Below are 16710 nucleotides of genomic sequence, written 5' to 3'. Positions count from 1 at the left end.
TAAAGAGGTTGATTTTGCGGAGACCGATTGATAAGTACGATTATGAAAGAGTATAAGATGTGGTTATATGAGGCGGTTGTTAGTAGTTGAGTATTAATGGTGTGGCTACATTTGGCAGAGGGTGATGGATATGCGAAAGGGAGAATATGTTATGAGGTGTATACGAGTTAAGCTCGGGCGACAGGTAACCTATGTTGAGTGGTAACTTACGTGATCAGGATTGACTAGTTGGTTGTGATTACGGGTCTATGATATGTGTAAATGTTTGTGTGAGGTTCTGACCTCACAAGAAGTGGTATGGTATGATAATTATAAAGTTGTTTTATGAATGTTCTATAATATATAGGTTGGACACGGTAATTTAATTGAATAATATCCAAAAAGGTAATAACTTGATTAATTTGACATGGCTAGTTATAATTTTATGTGTATTAATAACACATGTGTATTCCGTGAAATGGTAGAGATGATGTTCATGAGATGCTTATCTGTTTATCCATATAATATGTTGCGTGGTGATTTAATAAAGTGGATTTGAGTAAGTTTTCTTGTCTGAGAAGTTATGCTCAGTCAGTGTTTATGGGAATCGTATGCAGTTGTGATGTCTATCGGTGTGGTTGTGGTGCCTCGGGTGGTGATCCGGGCATGGTACATAATGTTGTGATGCGGGTATTTTCGCACTACGGTGTGGCTGTTGGTGGCGGTGTTGTGATGCCGTCACCGGTTGTGGTGGAGTAGGCGGGATGATTATGATTCGAGTTTCGAAAGTGCATACCCGTTATTCATAGTTTGTTGTTTTGTTTGATGTTGCTCCCTGCGAGTTTCAGTTTCTGCAGATAGACAGTTGTCTTGTTTATTGATGTTTTCTTTACCAAGTTAAGTTGGGAATGAGGGTATAGTATGATATGAAATAGAGTCGTATATGTTTTCGTTGTTGTCATGGTATAGTGATGTTCTATTGATGGGACACGGTTGTGAGAGGTTGTTACAGTAATTTTGATCTTGTTCTAGATAAGGCTTTAGTAGACATGGTAATGACAAGTGGTCCGTAGGACGTGTGTGGTAATGATCCGAAAGTCTGCAGTGGTTCATAATCTTTTGTTGGGACAGTGAGTGTAGGGTGTTGGGGGAATTAGTGTCATATTAGGTTATGTATGAGTCTTGCGGTAATGAAGGAAAGAACTGGAGGATCTAGTGTGAGTGTACGTAACGAGTGTGGATCGTGAGTTATGCGTTTGGGGAGATAAGTGCTTTATATAGAGAGGTATGTCATGTTGCGGTAATGTGGAAAAGTGGAAGTTTTGGGTTAAGATAAAGATTCTGAGGTATAGGTTAGGTGGTGTGACGAATGAGTTGAGGTATGAGGAATGTTTAACTAAGAGAGCCTTGGATATATGCATGGCGAGTGTTTAGATTATAAGTGGTTATCTTTGACATGCGGTGGTGATGAGGATAATGACACGATATAGCTAGAATTTAGTATTAGTGAGTTACGAGGACGTAACATTTGTCTTAAGAGGAGTAGGATGCGATAAAAGAGAGTTTCATGGTGGTGCATGTTGTAATATAATTGGAAGTGGAGTGTTAGCGTAGCGTAAAGGAGGGATTTGTTTTGTGGATGATACTTATAAAAGGCCATTGTAATACTCCGTATTTATAAGTCTTGGGGTACTCTATCGAGTAGGCCTTACTCTGTCGAGTAAGGGCAAGTTGCGGAATAAAATAGTTTCTGACCTGTTGGGTACTCGATCGAGTAGCTGGGGCACTCGATCGAGTAGGGGGGTACTCGATCGAGTGCCTTGGGTACTCGATCGAGTGTCCGGTTTTACGGGGGAGTTTTCTCGGGTTTTGTTAATTACGCGATTAAGGTATTTAAACATATTCGTAATTGTTTTAAATCACTTTTTACAAAACCTAAAACCTGTTTAAGAGAGAAAGCAACTAGTTCTTCTTCCTAATCGCGTTCTTGACAATTCCGGAGTTCGGACGGTCGGTTCGTATCGTAGTTCGTGTCGTTGGATTCCTTGCGTCGAGGGTAAGCTTTTAATATAATTTCTATAATGTTTTGTTAAGATTGATGAAACCCTAATTTAGGAATTGGGGGTTTTTATGAGTAGTATTTGAATGGTAGCATCTATGTGTTGTATGGTAGGAGGAGAATTCGTAGAGGAGCGGTTTGATACATTTGTAGATACCGTCTGCGTGTTGTGCTTTCCAGGTAGGATTTCCTACTCGGTATTAGTCCCATAATGGGATATTGGTGATGTGTTGTAGTTAGTTGTTTGATATGATGATTGTGATTGTGATTGTGATTGTGGTTGTGTTTGTTGATGGTTCTCGAGATGCGTTCTCGGTTGAGTGGGGTCACTTGCGGGAGTGATCTCACGCCCTAGTTTCGCCCTTCGTGGAACCCGCCACGAAAGGGGATGTGCACATTAATGGACGGGGTTATCGCTCGTACGATGAGCGGGGCTTAGGTGGGAACGGCTGCGGTCCCCCATGGCGGGTGGTCCAAAGGACGGTCGATATTGAGATGATGGGAGTTGGTGGTGTGTGTATGTGTGTGTGACGGTTCAATTGTATGTTTGTCTTATTATTGTTATTTATATTGATTGTGTGATTAGTACCGACCCGGTGTTGTTTTGTAAACCTGCGGTGATCCATTCGGGGATGGTGAGCGGATATTGAACAGTATAGAGATGAGTCTGGGATAGGCTGGGATGGCCACGCCATGACGATAGAGTCTTCCATTGTAGTTTAGCATTTATTTACGTTTCGATTGAGAACAGATAGTTTGGAATAATGTATTGTACTTTGGTTTGGTTTTGAGGATTGTATTTATCATTAAACTATTTATAATAAATATTGTTTCCGTTTTGTCTATTTGATTATCATACCTCGGGCGACCGAGATGGTGATGTCTTCATACCTGAGTGGTCTTGGTAAGGCACTCGGAGTATGGGGGTGTTACAAATGGTATCAGAGCGACGATCCTGAAACCTGTAACCAATGAATCTAATGAACCTAGGGAGTCTAATTAAAATGAACCCGGGGTAGAAGTTGTAGGAGCTAATGCAAAGACTTGGGAGACGTCCTAAAGTCGCGAACTCGCCTACTACATTTTGAACCGGTCACATGGGATATGAGTCGGGATCGCTATGTGCATACTTTGTGTGTTGTGTATCTATATAGTAAGGTGTTGTATGAATCAATGGATGTATACATGTGGAGGATGTGAGATGTGTAGTGAAGGATAATGATGATATGATTATAATTGTCATTGATTGAATACATGAATTGCAAGACGGTTGGTTTATAATGTTGTTTTGAATTGGTTGAAAAGATGAGTTAAGGAATTGCATGAGAATATGAAATTCATGTGGAGGACATGTTTATGTGATGGAAGTGGATTTTCTACTTTTGCTATGTTAGTAACATGTGAATAGGGGATTTCATGTCGTATATTATGTTATTGTGTACGTGAAGTTATAAAATAAGAGCATGTGGGTAAATCGTGATTGACAAGTTAAATAATCTATGTGCATGATGAATGTTGATGCTTGGCTTTGAACATAGTAACATATGATTAGCAATACTGGTTTTATGAGTACTGAGTCGTTTTGTCTACCTGGTGGTTGTTTACGTCGTTTGGGAAGTAAAAATCAATAGTTGTGTTTTTCGATTATAAAGAGGTTGTCTTTAAACTGTTATAACTTGAGATGCATAAATGATTTTGATGTGATTTCAATTGGAGGTTATAGCTTTTTCTTTTACGATTCTAACGATAGGTCACACGCCCAAATCGACCAAGTAATGAGTGAGTTATGACTGTTTTTCTGAAACCGGACAAAGTCTTGAGAATTGGGGTACTCGATCGAGTAACTAGGATACTCGATCGAGTAAGGGGGCACTCGATCGAGTACCTTAGCTACTCGATCGAGTAGCCCTGGTGATTTGTTTTACGTGCTTCTGATCTTCACCTACTCGATCGAGTAAGTCCCTTACTCGATCGAGTGGCCTGTACTCGATCTAGTGACCCCTGTTTTGGGTCATATGCTTATCTTTTGACATTCGTGCATATTAAGTTTAATTCAAAGTTGTTATTTTACTTCTTATTGCATTGTTTTACATGTAAGTTGGTCTTGATACGTAAGTTACCTAATCTATGGGGTGGTGAGTGGCACCTTATGGTGAGTATGAGTTTGGTGGGAGGAGATGAGCTATATGTGGTTGTGCTGAGAAGTGGAAAAAGAAAAAGAATATTGATGAGCTGATTGAGGCATGGTGCAAGTTTTGGTGAGACGTGGTGAGTGATTTATTCGCGAAATTGAGTGATGTAAAAGTAAGTGAAAGTGGGTAAGGGATGATGTGGGTCTAATGAACATGAGAACGAAAAGATTGAAAGGAAGGTTTGAATAGTGGCAGCTTGAGATGTGTAAAGAATTATGGAGGGAGATAGTTAGGAGTCGTGTGGGTTAAGGATATATGTAGTGAAAGTTCGTTTTAAAGGGGTTGAGAAGAGTGGTATACAGTGAATTTTATGGAGACATGTCGCGAGATAGATTTGTACACAACGAGTAAGTTTGGGAGATTTGGTTTATCAAGAGGTGAAACTACATGTGATTTCTTTGGGCATTTAACAGTATGAAAGGAATTTTGATTTCTAGAGAGGTACAAAGGAGATGCAACTATTTGAACAGTGAACGTTGATTTTATGGATAGATTAGTGGCAAGTGTGAGTGATACCATAATAAGAGAAAATTCATGGTAAGAAAGAGTGAGAAGATATCGATATAAAATAATGAGATGTGAGTTTTGGAGCAATGAGAAAGTAACCGGAACACTAAAGAGTTAGGAAGAAGTAATAAGGAGTTTTATGGTTAATTGTTTCGTCGAGAGTAAAAGAAAAGAATGAGGGGAGTAAAACTAGGAAGATGTTGACCAGAGTTATGTGACATAAAAGTGAGGAATTGTCGAGATGTATGATACTATCAAGAGTAAGTAATTTAATGGTTATACAGGAGTCTCGGGACAACATGATTATTCATGGGCTTTGAGGAATTAAGGGAGTAAGAGGTTGATAGAGTAGCTGCACGATATGAGATATTGGTGGAGAGTTAGATGACGCTACGGTCAAGGATAGTGTTGAAAAGAAGGTTGAGGTAAATTTTGTTGGTGGATTTGATGTCCGTTATTTGGAATGTTAACCAAAGATAGGAAAGAAACCGTGATATTTAGAGATGAGTGTAAGGGGTTTGATGTCCGAACAGTGGTAGTGTTATGGTTTGTGACTAATGGTTAAGAGTGATGGTATATTATAAAGGTAGCAATTCTAAAGAGGTTGATTTGGTAGGGACCTGATTGTTGTGTATGATTGTGAGAGGGTATAAGATTTGGCTAGATGAGGCGGATGTTGATAGTTGAATAGTAATGGTATGGTTATATTTGGCAGGAAGTGAGGGTTATGCGAATGGAAGAATGTGATGAGGGGCATGCGAGTTAAACTCGGGCGACAGGTAACCTTGGTTGAGTGGTAACTTACGTGATCAGGATTGACTGGTTTGATGTGGTTATGGGTCTATGTCATATATAAATGTTTGTGTGAGGTTCTGACCTCACAGAAAAAAAAAAAAAAAAATGGTATGGTGTGATAATTATAAAGTTGTTATCTGAATTTTCTGTAATACATGTTGGATACGAGAACGTAATGGAATGATGTTTTAAAAGGTAATAATTTGACTGTTTTGACATGACTAGTTATGCTTGTCCGTATTCATGGTACATGTCAATCTGTGATATGGTAAGGGGATGATATTCACGAGGTAATTATCTGTTTAATTCATAAAATATGTTGTGTTATGATTTAGTAAAGCGTATTTAAGTAAGTTTTTCTTGTCTGAGAAATTATTCTGAGTCAGTATTTATGGGAGTTGTATGAAGTTGTGATGACTATCGATGTGGTTGTTGTGCCTCGGGTGGTGATCCGGGCACGGTACATAGTGCTGTGATGCGGGTATTTTCGCACTGCGGTGTGGCTGTTGGTGGCGGTGTTGTGATGCCGTCACCGGTTGTGGTGGAGTAGGTGGGATGATTATGATTCGAGTTTCAAAAGTACATACCAGTCATACATAGATTGTTGTTTTGTTTGATGTTGCTTCCTGTGAGTTTCAGTTTGTACAGATAGACAGTTGTTTTGTTATTGATGTTTCTTACCAGGTTAAGTTGGGAATGAGGGTAGAATATGATATGAAATAGAGTGGTATATGTTTTCGCTGTTGTCATGGTATAGTGATATTCTGTTGATGGGACACGGTTGTGAGAGGTTGTTACAGTAATTTTGATCTTGTTCTAGATAAGGCTTTAGTGGACATGGTAATGGCAAGTGATTCGTAGAACATGTGTAGTAATGATCTGATATATGCAGGTGGTTCATAATCCTTTGTTGAGACAGTGAGTGTAGGGCGTTGAGTAATTAGTGTCGTGTTAAGTTATGTATGAGGCTTGCGGTAATAAAAGAAAGGAACTTGAGGATCTAGTGTGAGTGTACGTAACAAGTGTGGATCGTGAGTTATGCTTTTGGCGGTAAGAGTTTTATGTAGTTTATATAGAGAGGTGTGTCATGTTGTGGTAATAGGGAACAAGTGAAGTTTTGGGTTAAATTAAGGATTTTGTGGTATAGGTTAGGTGGTGTGACGAGAGAAGTGAAGTATGAGAGTTGTTTAAGTAAGTGAGCCTTGGGTAGGTGCATGGCGAGTGTTTAGATTATAGGTGGTTATCTTTGACATGCGATGGTGATGAGGATTATGAAAAGATATATCTAGAATTTAGTATTAGTGAGTTACGAGGACGTAACATTTATCTTAAGAGGAGTAGGAGGCGATAAAAGAGAGTTTCATGGTGGTGCATGTTGTAATATAATTGGAAGTAGAGTGTTAGCGTAGTGTAAAGGAGGGATTTGTTTTGTGGATAATACTTATAAAACGCCATGGCCGTGCTTGTAGTAGTGTGATGCTTCGGAGTATGAGAATATTTTATATAATGTTGACAGTTGGAGGATGATGTTATGAGTCTGAGTAAACTTCGAGGACGAAGTTCATTTTAAGGGTGGTAGAATGTAACATTCCGTTTGATGTCTAGGAGTGTCTTGATTTTGGATTTGATAGTGGATGATATTATGGAGCTAGCAGTGTTAGTGGATGGTGGTTGGTTATGTATGAAGTTGGTGTCTTGAGAGATATATATGTGGTGGATACGATATCGTGAGTCATGTTAAGGAAGTAAACATAGTTGGTGGAGTGGGTGTTAAGAGTTCATGTTTTATGTTTGGTCGAGTTTTTGAGTTCTTAGTTATGTTGTTGTGTCTTGGTCGAGTTAGTATGGTTGTTTTTAGAGTATGGGTTGAACTTCGGGGACGAAGTTCTTTTTAAGGAGGGAAGACTGTAATACTCCGTATTTATAAGTCTTGGGGTACTCTATCGAGTAGGCCTTACTCTGTCGAGTAAGGGCAAGTTGCGGAATAAAATAGTTTCTGACCTGTTGGGTACTCGATCGAGTAGCTGGGGCACTCGATCGAGTAGGGGGGTACTCGATCGAGTGCCTTGGGTACTCGATCGAGTGTCCGGTTTTACGGGGGAGTTTTCTCGGGTTTTGTTAATTACGCGATTAAGGTATTTAAACATATTCGTAATTGTTTTAAATCACTTTTTACAAAACCTAAAACCTGTTTAAGAGAGAAAGCAACTAGTTCTTCTTCCTAATCGCGTTCTTGACAATTCCGGAGTTCGGACGGTCGGTTCGTATCGTAGTTCGTGTCGTTGGATTCCTTGCGTCGAGGGTAAGCTTTTAATATAATTTCTATAATGTTTTGTTAAGATTGATGAAACCCTAATTTAGGAATTGGGGTTTTTATGAGTAGTATTTGAATGGTAGCATCTATGTGTTGTATGGTAGGAGGAGAATTCGTAGAGGAGCCGTTTTGATACAAATTTGTAGATACCGTCTGCGTGTTGTGCTTTCCGGGTAGGATTTCCTACTCGGTATTAGACCCATAATGGGATATTGGTGATGTCTTTGTAGTTAGTTGTTTGATATGATGATTATGATTGTGATTGTGATTGTGGTTGTGTTTGTTGATGGTTCTCGAGATGCGTTCTCGGCTGAGTGGGGTCACTTGGGGAGTGATCTCACGCCCTAGTTTCGCCCTTCGTGGAACCCGCCACGAAAGGGGATGTGCACATTAATGGACGGGGTTATCGCTCGTACGATGAGCGGGGCTTAGGTGGGAACGGCTGCGGTCCCCAGCTGGCGGGGTCCAAAGGACGGTCGATATTGAGATGATGGGAGTTGGTGGTGTGTGTATGTGTGTGTGATTTCAAATTTGTATGTTTGTCTTATTATTGATTTATATTGATTGTGTGATTAGTACGACCCCTGTTGTTTTGTAAAACTGCGGTGATCCATTCGGGGATGGTGAGCAGATATTGAACAGGTATAGAGATGAGTACTGGGATAGCTGGGATGGCCACGACATGACGATAGAGTCTTCCGCTGTAGTTTAGCATTTATTTACGTTTCAGTTGAGAACAGATAGTTTGGAATAATGTATTGTACTTTGGTTTGGTTTTGAGGATTGTATTTATCATTAAACTATTTATAATAAATATTGTTTCCGTTTTGTCTATTTGGTTATCATACCTCGGGCGACCGAGATGGTGATGTCTTCATACCTGAGTGGTCCTGGTAAGGCACTCGGAGTATGGGGGTGTTACAGCCATGGTCGTGCTTGTAGTAGTGTGATGCTTCGAAGTGTGAGAATATTTTATATAGTGTTGACAGTTGGAGGATGGTGTTATGAGTTTGAGTAAACTTCGAGGACGAAGTTCCTTTTAAGGGTGGTAGAATGTAACATTCCGTTTGATGTTATGAGTATTTTGGTAGTGTATGGAGTTAGTGTTGAGAGAGATATAATGGAGTGGATACGATATCGTGAGCCATGTTGTGGAGGTAGGAATAGTTAGTGGAGTTGGTGTTACGAGTTCATGTTTGGGTTGGAGTTTTGTTTTGAGTTCTTAGTCACGTTGTTGTGTCTTGATCGAGTTAGTATGTTTGTTTTCATGTATGGGTTGAACTTCGGGGACGAAGTTCTTTTTAAGGAGGGAAGACTGTAATACTCCGTATTTATGAGTCTTGGGGTACTCTATCGAGTAGGCCTTACTCTGTCGAGTAAGGGAGTTTTGCGAAATAAAATAGTTTCTGACCTGTTGGGTACTCGATCGAGTAACTAGGGTACTCGATCGAGTAAGGGGGCACTCGATTGAGTACCTTAGCTACTCGATCGAGTAGCCGGTTTACGGGGGCTGTTTTGTCGGGTTTTGTTAATAATGCGATTAAAGTATAAAACACTTCCGTCATTGTTTCCAAATCACTTTTCCAAAACCTAAATTTCTGTTTAAGAGAGAAAGCAAACAAGTTCATCTTCTTAATCGCATTCTTAGCAATTCCGGAGTTCGACGGTCGAGTTCTTGTCGTTGTTTATACCGTTGAGTTCCTTGCGTCGAGGGTAAGATCTATGTACCCTTTTTATTGTCTTTCCTTTGATTTGGTTAAACCCTAATTTTGGGATTGGGGGTTTTTATGATTTGTTAAGGTTAGATTGTGATTATGTGATTATGTGATAGGAGAAGGATTTGTAAAGGAGAGGTTTTGAGACAGCTGCTAGATCGTCTGATGATTGTGTTGCTTTCCAGGTAGGATTCCCTACTCAGTATTAGTCCCATAATGGGATGATTGTTGATGTATTGAGATTGATTGTTTGATATAGTAATTGTATTGTGACGGCTGTGATTGTGATTGTGATTGTGATTGATTGTTCTCTGGTTCTCGAGATGCGTTCTCGGCTGAGTGGAGTCACTTGCGGGAGTGACTTCACGCCCTAGTTTCGCCCTTCATGGAACCCGCCATGGAAGGGGATGTGCACATTAATGGACAGGGTTATCGCTCGGTATGATGAGCGGGGCTTAGGTGGGAACGGCTGCGGTCCCCCATCGCGTGGTAGTCCAGTGGACGATCGATGATTGAGATGATTGGAGTTGGGTTGGTTGTGTATGTGTGACAGTTAAGTCATCTGCTTATCTTATTGTGACATGTATGTTAATTGTGTGATTAGTATCGACCCGTTTAAATGTTTTAAAAACTGTGGTGAACCATTCGGGGTGGTGAGCGATTGCTTGCGGTATATCTTGGATACGCGTGGGATCTAGTCTTTGGGGATGGAGTCATCACATATCAGAGTCTTTAGTCTTCCGCTGTGTTTGTTAGGACAGTTCCTTTCAGTTGGTTTATAGTTTGAGAACAGTTGTATTTTGCTTACAGTTGGTTTTGTAATGTAATCACTTAAACTTATTTAATAAAGTATGTTTCTTCATTGTCTTATGATTATCATGCCTCGGGTAACCGAGATGGTGGCATCCTTATACCTGAGTGGTTCTGGTAAGGCACTTGGAGTATGGGGGTGTTACATTAAACCTCTAGCAGTTCGATAGACGAGTGCCTTGAAACTTTTAATATTTTTCAATGAAAATTCAACAAAAAATGAATCTCTCTCTCCAGGCCATCACATGTCACCCTCTCCCTTTACCATTGTGTTTGAATTACCTTAATAGTTTTAGCTTAGTTCGTATTTAACTAATCTTTGATTAACTGCAGCTAATTTATATTTAATAGTTGATATGTTTACTGTCTGCATGAGCTGCTCATATTCTAATATTTGCATTTGCACTAATATTTCCTTTTTTTTGCAGGTTGAAAGACTAAAACAAACTTTGCTTACACTATGCTGCTCAGGATGAAAAACGTACATGTAAGATTTTAACGATTTAGATCTAACGATTACCAACATGGATATATAAGAATGATGTTCATTTAAAGCTCGGTTAAGAATTTGTTGGTAGTGGAGTAATAGTAATCAGGCTTGTGATATTTCTAGCCTGATTACCAACATGGATATATAAGAATGCTGTAAAACGGTTATTGAAACATAATACATTGTTTTTCGGTGGGGGGGGGGGGGTGTTAGCTGTTCATTTAAAGTTCTGTTAAAAATTTGTTGATAGTGGAGTAATGGTAATCAGGCTTGTGATATTTCTAGCATTCTTGTATATCCATGTTGGGGATGCAGTATCAAATAATCATAGAACAAGCCTCTGACTGGTAATTTCTCCCTTGCCAGGATGTGTATCAGTTTTCTGAACATCTGAGCCTACTACTTTTCTAGCTAAACTAAAAAGCCTCTGACTGGTTATAAGCAAGAACGTCTTACTGTGTCCTGTGAGTATAGAGTTCAACCCACATGGTTGTCAACATGTCATTGGTTCATCAAACTAAAACCTGTCTTTTACTTGATTCCTTGAAAATGAATTTAGCTTAAGCAGTTTGATACTTTGATGCAGTACACCAAATGAACTCGGATAAGCTTCGTTTATATATTTGAATTAGTTAACTGACATTAACGTCGCACACTAATATTTTAAAAGGTTTCTCATGTGTTAATCTGTTGTCAACATTTGCATTCTTGCAATTATTCTACACTTTTTAAACTAATATAGGCATCTACAGCTGTGGGCGAGTTTAAACTGGCTCATTCCTGGATGTGGCAGCTCCTAATGGTTTATTTGGACTTGGTATGAAGAACATATCAATACCAAGCATACTATCTAGAGAAGGTTTCACATCCGATTCCTTCTCCATGTGTTTTGGGCGTGATGGGGTCGGAAGGATTAGCTTTGGGGACAAAGGCAGTCTTGACCAGTACGAAACTCCGTTCAATGTGAACCCCTTACAGTAAGTGGTAATTTTCCTCATACTTGCAGCTTTTTTTTAAGCGATGACTTGGACTATAGGTCTATCTTTTAATTGCTTAAACGTCATCTCTCTCGGTTTATGCTCTTATATATGTTTTGTTTTGCGACTACTTATAATGTAATCAGAACTCGATTCGGATTGGAACAGTCCTCAGTGACACGAATTTTTCTGCTCTTTTTGATTCCGGGACATCTTTTACATATCTGGTTGAGCCAGCTTACTCTAAGCTCACAGAAAATGTAAGTACTCTCATATGCATTTTTTTATGCTTCCTTTTTTCTCTCTTGATATGTTCTATATGTTCTTCTCTCTTGCGTTGGCAGTGTGATTCACAAGTTGAAGATAAGAGGCTTCCAGCTGATTCAAGAATACCTTTTGAGTATTGCTACGAGATGAAGTTAGTTTCTAGCTTCAAATTTCTAGTTTCTAGTTGTCAAGTTAGATCGTGAATTGTGCTATTTTTCTTATTGCTTACTTTTATTAGTTTTTTTTTTTACACCATCAGCAGTCCAGATGCAAATACTAGTTCAATACCTAGTGTGAGTCTTGCTATGGATGGAGGAAGTCGATTCTGATTTACGATCCTATCATAGTCATCTCGACTCAGGTAAGAGCCTTATTTGGCCCTGTAAACATTATATCAACATTCAAGTTCCAGTAACAAATTCTAAACTATGAAAATATACTGAAGTTGTCTTTTAAGCTACTCCTAATTTTTCCAATTTAAATTTGTTGAATGTAGAAAGAACTTGTATATTGTGAAACCTTCTCTAGATAGTAACAAACATTCTATCAACATTCAAGTTCCAGTAACAAATTCTTTGTTTCAGATACTCAAGGAACCTTCTTGGCTGTGGTTTCTCTGGGACAATAGAAGGTAATATTGTGAAAATTGGCTCATTCCTCCAACAAATATTACTTGTTTCTCTGGGACAAGAATATTGGAGCTAAAATAGAAGGTAATATTGTGAAATTTGGTCACAAAATGGTCGAAATTACCTATTTTGCTCTTTTTATTATTTTGTGAATCATAGACCTTGTTTCGTGAATCCTAGGCCTTATATTGTGAAACATGGTCATAAATGGTCAAAATCGCTTATTTTCCTCTTTTTCTTATTTTGTGAATCATATACCTTATTTTGTGAATCTTAGAGCTTGTTTTGTGAAACTAGAAGGTAATATTGTGAAATTTGGTCACAAACTGGTCGAAATCACGTATTTTGCTCTTTTTATTATTTTGTGAATCATAGTCCTTGTTTCGTGAATCATAAGCCTTATATTGTGAAACTTGGTCATAAATGGTCAAAATCACCTATTTTGCTCCTTTTATTATTTTGTGAATCCTATACCTTATTTTGTGAATCTTAGAGCTTGTTTTGTGAAACTAGAAGGTAATATTGTGAAATTTGGTCATAAAATGGTCGAAATCACCTATGTTGCTCGTTTTATTATTTTGTGAATCATAGACCTTGTTTCGTGAATCCTAGGCCTTATATTGTGAAACTTGGTCATAAATGGTCAAAATCGCCTATTTTTCTTTTTTTCTTATTTTGTGAATCATATACCTTATTTTGTGAATCTTAAAGCTTGTTTTGTGAAACTAGAAGGTAATATTGTGAAATTTGGTCATAAAATGGTCGAAATCACCTATTTTGCTCTTTTTCTTATTTTGTGAATCATAGACCTTGTTTCGTGAATCCTAGGCCTTATATTGTGAAACTTGGTCATAAATGGTCAAAATCACCTATTTTGCTCCTTTTATTATTTTGTGAATCCTATACCTTATTTTGTAAATCTTAGAACTTGTTTTGTGAAAATAGAAGGTAATATTGTGAAATTTGGTCACAAAATGGTCGAAATCACCTATTTTCCTCTTTTTATTATTTTGTGAATCATAGACCTTGTTTCGTGAATCCTAGGCCTTATATTGTGAAACTTGGTCATAAATGGTCAAAATCACCTATTTTCCTCCTTTTATTATTTTGTAAATCATATACCTTATTTTGTGAATCTTAGAGCTTGTTTTGTGAAACTAGAAGGTAATATTGTGAAATATGGTCAAAAAATGGTCGAAATCACCTATTTTGCTCTTTTTCTTATTTTGTGAATCATAGACATTGTTTCGTGAATCCTAGGCCTTATATTGTGAAACTTGGTCATAAATGGTCAAAATCACCTATTTTGCTCCTTTTATTATTTTGTGAATCCTATACCTTATTTTGTGAATTTTAGAGCATGTTTTGTGAAAATAGAAGGTAATATTGTGAAATTTGGTCACAAAATGGTCGAAATCACCTATTTTGCTCTTTTTATTATTCTGTGAATCATAGTCCTTGTTTCGTGAATCCCAGGCCTTATATTGTGAAATCACCTATTTTGCTTTTTTTATTATTTTGTGAATCATAGACCTTGTATTTTCAGTGTTTGTGAAAATTAGAGCTAATATTGTGAACCTTGAAGCTAGTTTTGTGAACTTAGTACCTGATAATGTGAAATCTCGACTTGATTTATGAAAAATGATTTTGTGAAACCTGGATTTCATTTTGTGAAACCTAGATCTGATTTTGTGAAACCTAGACATGATTATGTGAACTCTAGACCTAATTATGTGAAACTTGTTTATGTGAAACCTGAACCTGATTTGTGAACTTTGTACCTTATTATGTGAAATCTCGGCTTGATTTTGTGAAACTTCATTTTGTGAAACCTGGATTTTATTTTGTGAAACCTAGATCTGGTTTTGTGAAACCTAGACATGATTATGTGAACTTTAGACCTATTTTTGTGAAACTTGTTTTTGTGAAACCTGGACCTGATTTTGTGAAGGTAGGACTTAAATTGGTTAATTTCATAGTAAGAAATACTTGTATAAGCCAATGTGTCATGTTTCACATGTACATGAAGTTACTAATGTTTTCATATCTTTGTTACTTGTTGATGCATAATTTAATTTTGGTACAATATCAAATATTAGCTCAAAAGGTAGAGCATTGTGCTATTGCGCAAGGTGTGGGTTCGAGACCCACATAGATGAACAAATATAAATATACGATTATTATATAATAATTACCATTGCCAATGTATGTCTAAAGTCACCTATTCAAGTCTTAGATTCACAAAATAAGGTCTAAGATTCACAAAAACATGCATAGGGTTCACAAAATCAGGTCCAAGCTTAGATAAATCAAGTAGTCTCACAAGCTGTAGCTTAAGAATTTTGTTTGTTATATTTTAGAGACATAGAGTAAAGTATTTGGGCTTTTGTGTGTGAGAAAATATTTGGGCCAAAAGAAAAGTTATGAATGACCCTAAGTTTCCAGCCCAATAAACATTGAAAATCAGTCCATGAAGGAATATGGTGAGGCCGACCTCCTTCTTAGCATAATTAGCGGCCTCACCGGATCCGGCCTATATATATATATATGGGCGAGATCCCGTACGAACTAAAGTTCAGTACGAACCGTACGAACTAACTCAAAACCTTATCTAACAGTTAAACACCAACCCCACCACTCTCTCATTCTCTCTCATCCCGTATCCTCAAATACTGGCTTCTGCTGCGAGCCCAGATTCAGGCGCAATGCCGGCGGCCACCTCCGTCCACCATAAGTCACCTAGCGACCAACTTTCTCCAAATACTTTCTTATCCCCATCCACTACCACCTGACGACAGCCACCATTGCCTGATGTCGGCATCAACCTCGACTACCCAAAAGCCGGAGAATCGACGAGCACCTGCGTCACTACTATTGTCATTGTCGGTCACCGCGCGCTTCTCTTCTTTTCCCATATACATTCCTATTAATTCCTAGATCTAACAATAAAACCGACTTCTATGGGCATGGCGTTTATTAGAGATTGTCGTGGGTTGGTTGGTGGCAGTCTACAACCAGATCTATTTAGGTAAAATGGAACGGTCATCTAAGAAGAAGAAAGTCGACAGGAATGATTGTCTATTACGCTCCAAGTACACATAATTCTACTCTAAGATGCACAAATCGACAAGTGTATCTGAATGTATAGTATATGTATCTAGACTAAGTAATATGTGTATCTAGGTAATAGTAAAAAAGATTGCATCGTTCTGTTAAAAAAGGTATGAAATTTTCAGCTTAAAATAATGCTATTGCTTTGAAGAGATTAATTTGGAAGGGAATTCCTCCTGTTTTAAGGCCTAAGATTTGGTTTGCGTTGTTGGGTGCTGCAAAGAAAAAATGTATTGTGCCTGGGAGTTAGTGTGAGAATTTGATTAAGGCTACTGAGGGCATATCGACGCCTGCGACTAAACTAATTGATAAGTGAGTTATTGTGAGGAGTGACTATCATGGTGTGGATCAGTGATAATATTGGTTAGGATAAGAGCTTTTAGGGAGCTGCATTCTAATAACAATTTAGATTATGATTCTGGCTTTTAGGGAGCTTTTAGCCGTCGTATTTCTTGAACTATTTTAGGACAGACTCCAAATAATTTTTCGGGAGACAATTTAGATTCTGATTCTAGCTTTTCACCATAATAAGGCCAAGTATCGCTGTGAACTATTTTAGGACAGGCTCTAATAGGATCCTTATCAACCACTAAAGCCATAGTAACCTCAGGTTTAGGAGATGTAAGAATGGGATGACGGAGTCTACCCTTCTTCAATTGCATAAGCTGGGATCTGTTTTGGTAGAAGTTTCGTAGAGGTGGTTTGTCCAACACATTCTGGGCGTCGAGTGGTTGGCTATCTTCTGCATCCTTATGATCAGTTTGGGGGACATGAACATCTCCACGAACTATAATTTCCCAATGATTGACCATTAACATCTGAATTCAAGAATGGGATAATGGGTATGATCAAGTGACTTATTGTT

The 16710-nt window shown here is 38.2% G+C and overlaps 1 long non-coding RNA gene across 1 annotated transcript; it reads left to right on the top strand.

Annotated features, from left to right (window-relative positions):
• Positions 1–11995: 11995 nt before the first annotated feature.
• Positions 11996–12466, top strand: LOC141628223 (uncharacterized). Its single transcript, XR_012537105.1, has 3 exons — positions 11996–12098; positions 12183–12256; positions 12365–12466. It is a non-coding gene; the product is annotated as an uncharacterized LOC141628223 (long non-coding RNA).
• Positions 12467–16710: the final 4244 nt, after the last annotated feature.

This window comes from Silene latifolia, chromosome Y (genome assembly GCF_048544455.1).
Source record: "Silene latifolia isolate original U9 population chromosome Y, ASM4854445v1, whole genome shotgun sequence".
NCBI lineage: Eukaryota > Viridiplantae > Streptophyta > Magnoliopsida > Caryophyllales > Caryophyllaceae > Silene > Silene latifolia.
Note: the sequence above shows the minus strand (reverse complement) of the source record. Positions and strands in the feature narration are given on the sequence as shown.